Here is a 10,552-nt window from a genome sequence, read left to right on the forward strand (position 1 = left end):
AATCCATGCTGAGGACTGTTGTGGAGGAACATGAATGCATAAAAACTTTGCAACACATTCAAGTGTTTGTAAATTTGTATCTATAAGATATACATTTATTTTGTAAATACAGGTGTAAATAGATACAGGTTGTAATGTGAGTACATCACTTAAATGAGGAGTAGTGAGAAAGATGTCCTGGTGGTGATGGACACTACTGCTGCACTCCCTATAGCATAGAAAATAATTAATCCTTTCTTACAGACATTATTTTTAGTCTCAAGGGATGATTTTAAAATTAATATCCACCATATATATTTTTTGTATTCACACATAGATTAAAAACTCAATGAAAAATTTTGGATTTAGGCAGAACATTGATAACTTCTGTTTTCAACATGGTTCCTTAAAGAAAAGTTTATGTGACCATGCTGTTTCTCTGTCAGCCCTGTTCTCCCCAATACATATCAAACATCATCATCAAAAAACATCAACATAAGACACATTAAAATTACATTTTTCTGAGATCAAATATCTGAGGAAATAAAAGAGGTTTGCACGAGCTTTGTGATGGCTGTCAACTTCTAGGAGGAAAAGATAAAATTGAGGAGGAATTGATAAAATGATCTTATTGATAAGAGAGTTTTCAGCATGACCTTCTCTCTGACAACTTCACAAGCCAAGCAATGAGCACACTGTAGGGGTTATAAACCTGTGTATCACTCCGTGATCCACATACCAGTTAACTCTTAGCATGAAAGAGAACCAGAAGGTGTGGAGAAGAAAAAGTGCAGAGGGAAGGAGGACAAGGAGAACATCATAAAGTCATGGGAGGTGATGGGAGTCACTTCAGTTGGAAGGATACAACATGGACTGTATTGGGCATTATACCTTCTGCACTGGTCCATCAGTTGCAGAACAGCTTAAAGTAAGTTTCTAAGCATTCTAATAAAAGACAGGGTTTTGTTAGTCGTGAAAAATGTATGACAACTAAAATTAACATTTCTAAACAAGATTTGGGTTAGTAAACTGTAATCTGATTTTTAAAAATCTAAATTGTTGAGGTGTTTTTAACTTCCCAATAGTTCCTTCATTTTTGTCCCATGGCAGCTGAAAATATCTAGCCTAAAACAATAAACCATTATCTGTTACTTTCTACCTGTTTGGAGGGCTTATGTACCAAAGAAAATGGGATTTTGAACTCAGATATTTGCAAACCAGACATCATAGTGGATATTTAAAATCTTTTATTTTAAAATGGAGTTGCAGTGGCTGCCTCTAGTCACTCAGTAATCATCACAGAAACACGAATATACAGTAATTTGTCAGAGGGGGTAAGTTTGATTCACCAGAGACAGAAACCTTGAAAAGTAAAAAGTACTAAGGATTATGTGATTTCTTCCTGACCAAGAAAAATAAGTATAATAAAACTGTTAGGTCTTGGGTTCACCCCAAAACTAAAGTAAAAATGAAAGGTAAGTGCTTCAAAATGATGATATGAAAGCTTACTGAGTCGCTCCCTTGGATGAACAACAACTTCATATCCTGAGGAAAAAAAAGGACAGTTTTATCCTTTTTTTTTTTTTAAATTTCTTGCAGTAAGGAAGAAATCTTGCTATTGAAATAAAACTTTACAGAAAATATGATTCTCTGTATTCAGGTATGAAAATTTTGCCTTTCAGGTGTGAAATTCACATGTGACTGCATCTGTGTGTAAAGGCTTCTAATCACAGACTAGCATTAAGGGGTAAACACATCTAAGCAGAGGATGGATGCTAATTTGTTAATGTTGCTTATTGAGGTCCTTCTGGAATAGCATCACAGTTGTAACTTTTTGGCCCTGAAGGTGAGACATGATTGAATGAACTAGAGACAGCCTGTCTTAAACACGTTATGTGCCTTCACGTTCGTAATTGTTTAAGTTTCTATTTTGACAGAGCTAACAAAATGACAGGGAATAGATGATGCATCTTTTAACTTCTGAAATGTCTTTCATCAGCTAGTTGTTTCATCTGATTAATGTACCCTGTCAGTCCAGAGCTTTAATCAGCCACAGATCCTTTCCAGAAAATGATCAGAAACAGATACAGATGGAGAGTGATGCCAGAGGTAGTCAAGGTGAAGATTAATTCATATCTGGCTTCTAGAGTGGGAGGTAAATATCAAAAACAATAGCACAGCACCTTACAGACGAGATGCCAGCACCGCATTTTTTTGTCTTTATGCATGGATTTGCAATTCTTGTGAATCTGTGTTGTATTAAGTTGAAAGCTGTGAAAAGGGCTGAACTCATGTAGTGCATCAATTCTTTACTGCCACATTGAAAATTTTAGTACTAGGGGGCAATACAGTAACTCAAAAACATTCAGATGTAATTTAAAAAAAATTAGAATAGAAAGGAAATTTTCAAAAACCAGTAGCACCAACTTGTAATACTGCAAGGAAAGCAAGAGAGCCCTACAGCAGTGGAGTAACTAGGTGTTTCTTAAACTTTTTTTCATTATGCTTATTGTGAGCTCCCTCCCCCCTTTCTTATTTTTTAAGCAAAAGAAGAAAAAAGACCAAGCAGGAGAAAAAGAAATATTTTATTAAAAACTAAAATGTCACTGCAAACCTGTGGAAATGTGTGGAGCAACTCAGAAACATGTTGCACTGAGGGCAAGCCTAGATTTATCCACTGATGCTCTTGAAGTTACATGATGCAAACCCTATAAAGGAATTCAAATACAGCCAGGCAGTGTAGCCCAGCCTCAGAAAGTGAGAAGGTCTCTCTGATCTATGCATAGTCTTCTGTTAAAAAAAAAAATCTTTCTTTATTGTTTCACTGTCTTAATACCAGCAGTCTTAATTATATGCATTTTGTTGCAGTACACACATTAGTTCTGATTGTGCATCTCAGCACTAATAGGCAATTTCCTTGCTAATGATCAGAACAGAAATATTAGCACTGACATAATATGTGCAGTTTGCTTATTCAATCTCACCTTATGCATGGAAGAAAAACAACAGGGCATGCAATATATTAGACCATGTTTTAAACCATGTGGTAGCTGGATGGTTGGATCCCATTTTCTTCATCAGCTGTCAAGATGTGATGCCCTGAAAAAAATCTGTCAGTTCTTACTGAAAGATAAAATGTAATCGATTGGAGAAACCTGGGACATTGCACAGGCTAAGCCTTCTTCGTGGTGATTTGTCTGTGTGGATCAGGAATGAACCAAGCTGCTTCAGAGTAAGAGGAAAGGGAAAACATTGCGGGGGAGGCAGGTTATCAGGTGGGAACAGGCAAGGAATGTAATACGTGAAAAATTACTTCTGCCTTGCCATCCCCAGTAAGGATGTTGTTGTTGTGCCATGAGGATTGATGGTAAGGCAAATTCAGGGAAGGCTAAAGAGTGCTAAACCATTAACTCATCAGACAACTCAAATGCCAATGACACCCGACTCTTCAGTATCATTTACCGTTGGTACAAAATGTGATGGAAGCCCACAGGGGCACCAAGCAGGAATCCATTCGCAAACACCTATCAATCACTTGTCCTAGAGTGTCCTATAGCTATCAAGGGCTTATGTGTTTGAGCTGCCAGCTTAATAAACCATACATCACTGCTCTTACCAGGGTACAACAAGAAAGAAGCAGTTGTCTCTTCAAGCAAGAAAAGAAAAAAAAATTGCAAGGTAAAGGGAAGATTTCCTAGTGGCAGATCTAAAATTTAAAAACACAAACTGTTTATGGGCTTAAGTGTATCACTCATTCAAAAGAATTTCTAGTGTAATAGAAACTCAATGCAATTAGCACATGTAAGAGCATATTTGTATGGGAAAAAAGTATTGACAAAGAACTGGAGTTTGATCTGGCACACTCTTCCTGCCAGGTAGCAAAAGTCTCAGTGAGGTGGGGTTGTGTCCCTGGATGCAAAATAAAGTGTCATAGGTCACTGTAATTAGCAGTCAACAGCTCTGATTTTAATTGAGGTGTACACAGCTCCTTGAGCTTTGTCAGAAAACTATGTGAGAGAAGAATCTCTAAATCCAGCTGAGAAAGAACTGAGGTATCTCTAGCCTGTTGTTGCTTCCAGGAAAACCTTAACAGTGAAAATAGCAGAATATGGTTAAACCGTCAAATCTTACATTAGAAGTTTATAAAAGCAAGAAAGATAATGAATGAATAATATTGTGGAAATTGTAATCTCTGATCTAATCTACTCATTTAAATTTTGGTTTTCATAGTGGTTTGGTTTCTCTGGAAGTGCTGAAAATGTAGTACAGGAGGGAGGTGTGTGCATATGTAAAAAAAAAAAGCTGTAAATAGTCTTGCAACAGAAGGCTTCAGGAGTTATTAATCAGTGGTAATTCAGCCTGGAAGAAAGTCATCCTAGTTCAAAGGCCAGGTTGTGACATTTGTCTTCATTAAGTTTTCCTAAGAGATGGATGGATGCCTCCGAGCTTCTCTTGAGTGTGACTTAAGCCCAGGCTTTGTGAGGTACTCTCAGGCAAGTGTCCAAGTTATCAGGGCGAATCCAGGAGTAAAAAAAGCTTTATCATGACAAATAAGTGAAAGGAAACAGGCACTGTACAGGACCTGAGGGAATGCCTCGAAGTTTTGTCAGGGGAGGGTTAGGTTGGATATTAGAAAAAGGTTCTTCACACAGAGGGTGGTCAGGCACTGTAACAGGCTCCCCAGGGAAGTGGCCACAGCACCAAGCCTGACAGAAATCAAGGGGTGTTTGGATGATCCTCTCAGGCACGTGATCCTGTGCAGGGCCAGGAGTTGGACTCAATGAGCCTTGTGGGTCCCTTCCAGCTCAGCGTATCCTGTGATTTGTATCTGTTGCTTGTCTGGTCATGCATGAACAGGTAATTGAATGGGGTCACCCTGTTGCCTCCACACTGAGGACTGGGAGAGAGAAAAATCAGTAAAAAAAGCTGTCACAGCACTCTTTTGCATTTTAGAAGATAAACTGCAGCAATGCAGAGGCCTGTAAGGTTACCCTGTGTGGGCAGGGTTTAGCCACTATAGTTTACACTCCTGGGTGGCTGTTTCTGTGCGTGAGGGGGAATGCTGGAATACTTCTATGGCTGTGTAGTTATATTGATGCCATTTTTCCACTGCTGTAACACAGACACTAAGACACCCACCCAGCCCAAATAAAAGCACAGGATTTTCACTGCCAGAACCGGTCCAGAGACCACTGCAACATGCAGTACCCACACTGATCCCAATCCAGGATGTTTAGCCCAGTCCACTAACACCAGCTGAGCAGACCTCTTCTCTCAGGGGTTTTTAAATGACTCCTCACAGCACACTCTCAATCACGAGCTACCACAGCACAGCTACAGCAGGCTGGGAGGCACCTCCTTTGTTTCTAGTTGTGGAAGTGGGGATGCAAATGTGTGTCTGGAGTGATACAGCTCCAGTGGATCCTATTCGGAGTGCAAGTGGGCTAATGATCTCTGGAGATCCTTTCCCAGACTGTGATGATGAGCTGCTAACTAGAAATGGGATTTGACAGCCCAGCACTGAAAGCGAGAGGGAAAAGTGGGAAAGCGATTTTGAACAGGGATGCAACAGGAAAGGGGACACGAGGGCAGGTGCATACGGTGGGAAGGTCCGGGGTAGAATGGGCACATCTCCAGCTCCTTCAGCTGAGCTGTGCCCCGTGAGCGATGCGGGGTCCCGGCGCTGCCCGGGAGGTGGCACCGCCGAGCCGCGGGGCCGCCGGGAGCGCTCGGGCTGGAGAAGCACCGAGTTAGGAGAAACTGCCCTCCCTCACATCTTCCGAGGTGTTTTCTTGAGTGGGAAATCGCTGGTGAAGTCCCTCTTTCCAGGCACAGGTGAGTTACCCTGGGCTGTCACCAGCACGTGTAAACGAAGTGGATCTGAAGCATTGGGAAGAGAAGTCGAGAATTCTCGCTACAGAGTGAGAGCAAAGATAATAGTTGTGTTCCAGAACCCAATTAGCAGATCATGAAGGCTGGGACCCTAAAGAAAGGCTATGAGGCTTCCTCTCCCTCAGTCCCATGCATAGCCAGGTCATTTTGGCCTCTACCTTTATTCCATGGTAGGTTATGCTGTATAATGTATATGTACATATACGTGTGTGTGTATAAATATATGTTTGTTATATATATATAAAAATATATATTTATTTTCTATATAATATATATTTTTTATATATATACATGTATATAACTTTCTTCTAGCTCTACTTGGAAACTACTGCCTGCTTAATATAATGAAATTTCTGTATGTAGGGTATGTTGCTGGTAGTGGCTCTTCCTTCCAATAACACAGCAGTGTCCGGCCATTCTGGCTCATCCTGTGATAGTGCTGCTCGACTTCAAGCCAAGAGTGGTGTGGCAAATAGCATCTGGATCATACATGGATTTTTTTAATATAGCACGTGGGTCTCTCATGATCATTGCAAAAGGCAGTGTGAGGAACTACAGGAGCAGGGTTATATTGAGGGTTGTAGTGTAAAGCAAAGACCTAGAAGGATCTGCCAGTCCTTACTGGAGTCTCACTGACATATTTTTTCCTGGCTCATATCTATCCTCTTTTCTGCCCTTATCTCAGCATGGAATAATTTATTTTGTAAACAAAACAAGAAGAGCAGAAGTTTCAGACTATGTCATTCCATTGAGTGAAGGCAAGTGCCTACAGTGACAGCCTCAGGCTGTGTGTGAAGAGTCCCTTCAGGGAAGACAGTTTGACAAGCCTCTTGTTTGCTTCTTCCTCTTTGGTGTAGAATCAGGGGATGGTTGGTAAACAAGTATTGCACAGCACTCAAAATAAAGACTTCAACGCACAAAACAAAAGAGGTTAATCAAGGTCTCTCTTTGGTTTTCCTCCTGCTACATGAGAAGGAGGTGCTGGATCTCTTTCCCTCTGTTCTTCATATCACTCTGTCTTTTGGGGATTATAGTTGCAGAATTTTTCATTGTCCCTTTTAGGAGGCAGGTATGAAACCCCCAGGCCAATTGCAAGTGTCTGCCCTTAAATCTGTGCAGCAATGCACAGACCACTGTTGCACAGAGCAGAAGAGGAACTAAATTAATTCCAAAGCAATGGGGCAAAATTACTGCAAGGAAATGAAAAATCCTGAGACCTGAACACTCTTGCAATACTGTCATCCCACAAAAGGATCCCTGTTCACTGAACTTTTCAGTGCAAAGAAGGATGAAAAACGCTGTGGATAACAAGTAGCTTGAGAGAAATTTTAGAAATAGAATGAGATAGCATTTAATTTTTTCCATTCTCCAGTTTTACACTCCTATTTACTTAATACACAACTCCCAATGTTGCCTTTTCTTGTATAGGATGCATTTTCCAAATTAGAACAAAGTACAAAACACGAAAGTTTTTGTAATAGCAAAGTTGTTTCACTCATTCAGAAGGTGGAAGCACCAGAATTAAATCATGGGTGATGTGTGGGTGGTTTGAGTACTGTTTATACTCACACTTGCAACGGGCAACATTTCCTGTGTGTTGTCATGTGACTTTCAAAATTATTAGGAAAACTCACAAGCATCAGGGAGCACCAGAACTCACCAGCTGTGGAAGGGCACAGCAGCTCTGTCCTTTCTTTTGATTTCAGGCAGTATCTGCATTTAATAATTGCTGCTTGGGGGCAGCTGAAATATATTCCATTTTGTGGCCTGTATTCTGGCTATTAAGAGGACATCAGACTTTGTGACTGTTGTGACTGATCCAAGATCAGCCCCTGCTGGGGTTGTGGCCTCTCAGAAACCTCCTGAGCCAGTAAATCCATGTTTCAGGGGCTATGGTGTCTGAGGAGCTTCCACGCAAGGCAGAGCTGCCAAAGCACAGAGCATCTTGGATGCATGCACTTGTTCACCCCAGAGAAGGTGCAAGTAGCTTAGCCTGAGTTAAGGGGAAGAAAAAGGCAGTGAGAACACTGCCATTCCTGGGCAGGAAGAACAGGCTAGTCCTCATAGTCAGAATGGACATCCACAATTCAGAACTGCATCCCTCTTTTCCTTCCCCAAGCACTCCAACTGTTTAGCTTCCAGAGGCTACCTCCATAAGCAAACATATGGGGGACCAGACCCTCTTATGACATCCAGCATCCCTGAAAGTGTTGTCCCATCCCTGGAAGCGTTCAAGGTCAGGCTGGATTGGGCCCTGAGCAACCTATCTAGTGGGTGGCCTCCCTCCCCATAGCAGGGGCATTGGAACTAGGTGATATTTAAAGTCCCTTCCAACCCAAACCATTCTCTCATTCTATGATTCTGTGATCCATTTGGAATGGCCATGAAAGTGACTGATACCACATGAGAGCCTGGCCCATCACAGAGCCTGTCAAATGAGGTTGCTGCAAACCCCTTTTAACAGGTTTTGAAGACTTCATTTTGATTTTCAGTTACTGAAACTTGAGAGACTTCAGGAGGAAGATGTTTATGATGCTGCCTGTCTTGCACGTATGAGGAGGTGAAGTATTCCTACATTTGAGATGTTTGTTCTATATATCTCATGAAGGAATAACAACGCAGAAACCACTTGTATCATTTACGTAGCTGTGTTTATCTGTTTTAGGAAAAATGAAGAAATATATGAGTTTTTTTCTGTAATGAATCTTTGTTTAAGTCCCAGTTATGTCACCTGATGGAAGCCATATTCCAAGAGAATTTTAATGAAGGCAGTGGTGGGTTGGAAGTAGAGGAGGGAAGAGAGACATTCACCACAACACAGCTTTTTGGTCCAGGTCCCCTCACCCTCATTTTTACGTCATGATCAAATATCCCATCACTGCCACAATCAGACCTTAATACAGTTTCTGGTTCCAGAGTAAGGCAGGCTGTGCAGAGTCCATTTTCTGATGGCTGTGAGTCACACAGGATTTATCCCACCTCTCCAGTTCTTGTCCTCATTAGTGGTTCACTATCTCACTTCCAGTTGCAGATCAGATCAGTATTTACTCTGGAGAGCAAACTTTAGTCACACAAATGCAATGAGCAGCTTGCTGCTCCCTCCAGCAGGTGTAGGATCAGGCCTCTGGGAATGTGGCTGTGCTCTAAAGTTGTCAGCAGAGCACAAGGCTGCTCTGGGCTGGCTCAGGCTTTCAGATCCATGAAATTCTGCAAGGTTCAACAGGGTGTCACAGCAGAGAGACACTGCCACTCAGACTACCTTTCTGCTGCTTTCTAAAGCCTAAAACAATCTTTTAAAAAAAAAGCATACTACACCTCCTTGGAAAGGAGGCAAACTCATGTCAGTAACTTTGGGAGGAGATCTTTATTTCTGAGACACAGTGGTTGGAATACATGAGAAAATGAGCCATCAGGAGGCAGGATGCCTTGCTGCTCCTAGGGGCCTGGACCTCACAAAGGATGATCCCTCTTAATCACAAAGGTTCCTTCAACCTACCATTTTGCACAATTTTTTTAAGATTTTGGCATTGTAATACTACAGAGGCAAAACATTCAAAGATCATTAAACTCCCCTAATTTTCTTTTTTTTTTTTTTTAACAAAAACACTTGGGATAAGCGCTAAAGTACATTTGCAAAATTTCCCATATTTTTCTCTAATCACAAAAGCAAAACGTTTAATATTTTTTCTGGTTTTAGCTGGGGTAGAATTTTCTTCCAAACAGTTGGTACAGTGCTGTGTTTGGGATTTAAGATGAGAATAATGCTGATAACACACTGATGTTTTAGTTGTTGCTGAGCAGTGCAAGCCAAGGACTTCTTAGTGTCTCATGCTCTGCCAGCGAGGAGCTGTGCAAGAAGCTGGGAGGGAACACAGCTGCAAAGCTGATCCAAATGGGACAAAAGGATATTCCATAACATAGAACATCTTGCCCAGTATGTGAACTGGGGGAACTGTCTTGGAGCCACAGATCCCTGCAGGGGGACTGGCTGGGCATTGATCGGTGGGTGGTGAGAAATTGCATTGAGCATCACTTGTTTTTGTTGGGTTTTATTCCTTTCTCTCTCTCTCTCTCTTCTTTTCATTGCAATTATTATTATTGTTACTGCTGTAGTTATTATTTTGTTTATTTATTTTGTTTCAATTATTAAACTGTTCTTATCTCAACCCACAAGGTTTGCTGTTTTTTTTCCAATTCTCCTCCCCACCAGGGGAGTGAGTGAGCAGCTGTGTGGTGCTTTGGTGCCAGCTGTGGTTAAACCACAACATGTGGTGACCTGGTTCCTGGGCTGGGGACTCATTGAGAATGGAAAATATGAAAAAATAGCCCATCTAATGTCCTCAGTTTTGGCCAGAGCAGAGAGGAATTAGCAAGGCTTGAATGTGCTACACAAGAGGAGTGTTAGATTACATTTTGAAGCTTCTGTGTACACTGAATTACTGGAAGATAAATAATACTAGTGATTATTTATCAGCAAGGATCAGCATGAACTGCATCTCAGACCTGAGGAGATAAAAAATGACAAGTCTGGGCAGAGATAACTCTTTTGTGCTTTCTATATTACACCTCAGCATTTAAAGTAATATAAAGTGGCAATACATTTTTTAGCAGAAAACCTGAGCAGTTGCATTATTTACTTTATCCTGTGTATCACAAAGAAAAAGTAGGTTATTTCAATAGT

Source organism: Pseudopipra pipra, chromosome 2, assembly GCF_036250125.1.
Source record: "Pseudopipra pipra isolate bDixPip1 chromosome 2, bDixPip1.hap1, whole genome shotgun sequence".
NCBI classification, from domain to species: domain Eukaryota; kingdom Metazoa; phylum Chordata; class Aves; order Passeriformes; family Pipridae; genus Pseudopipra; species Pseudopipra pipra.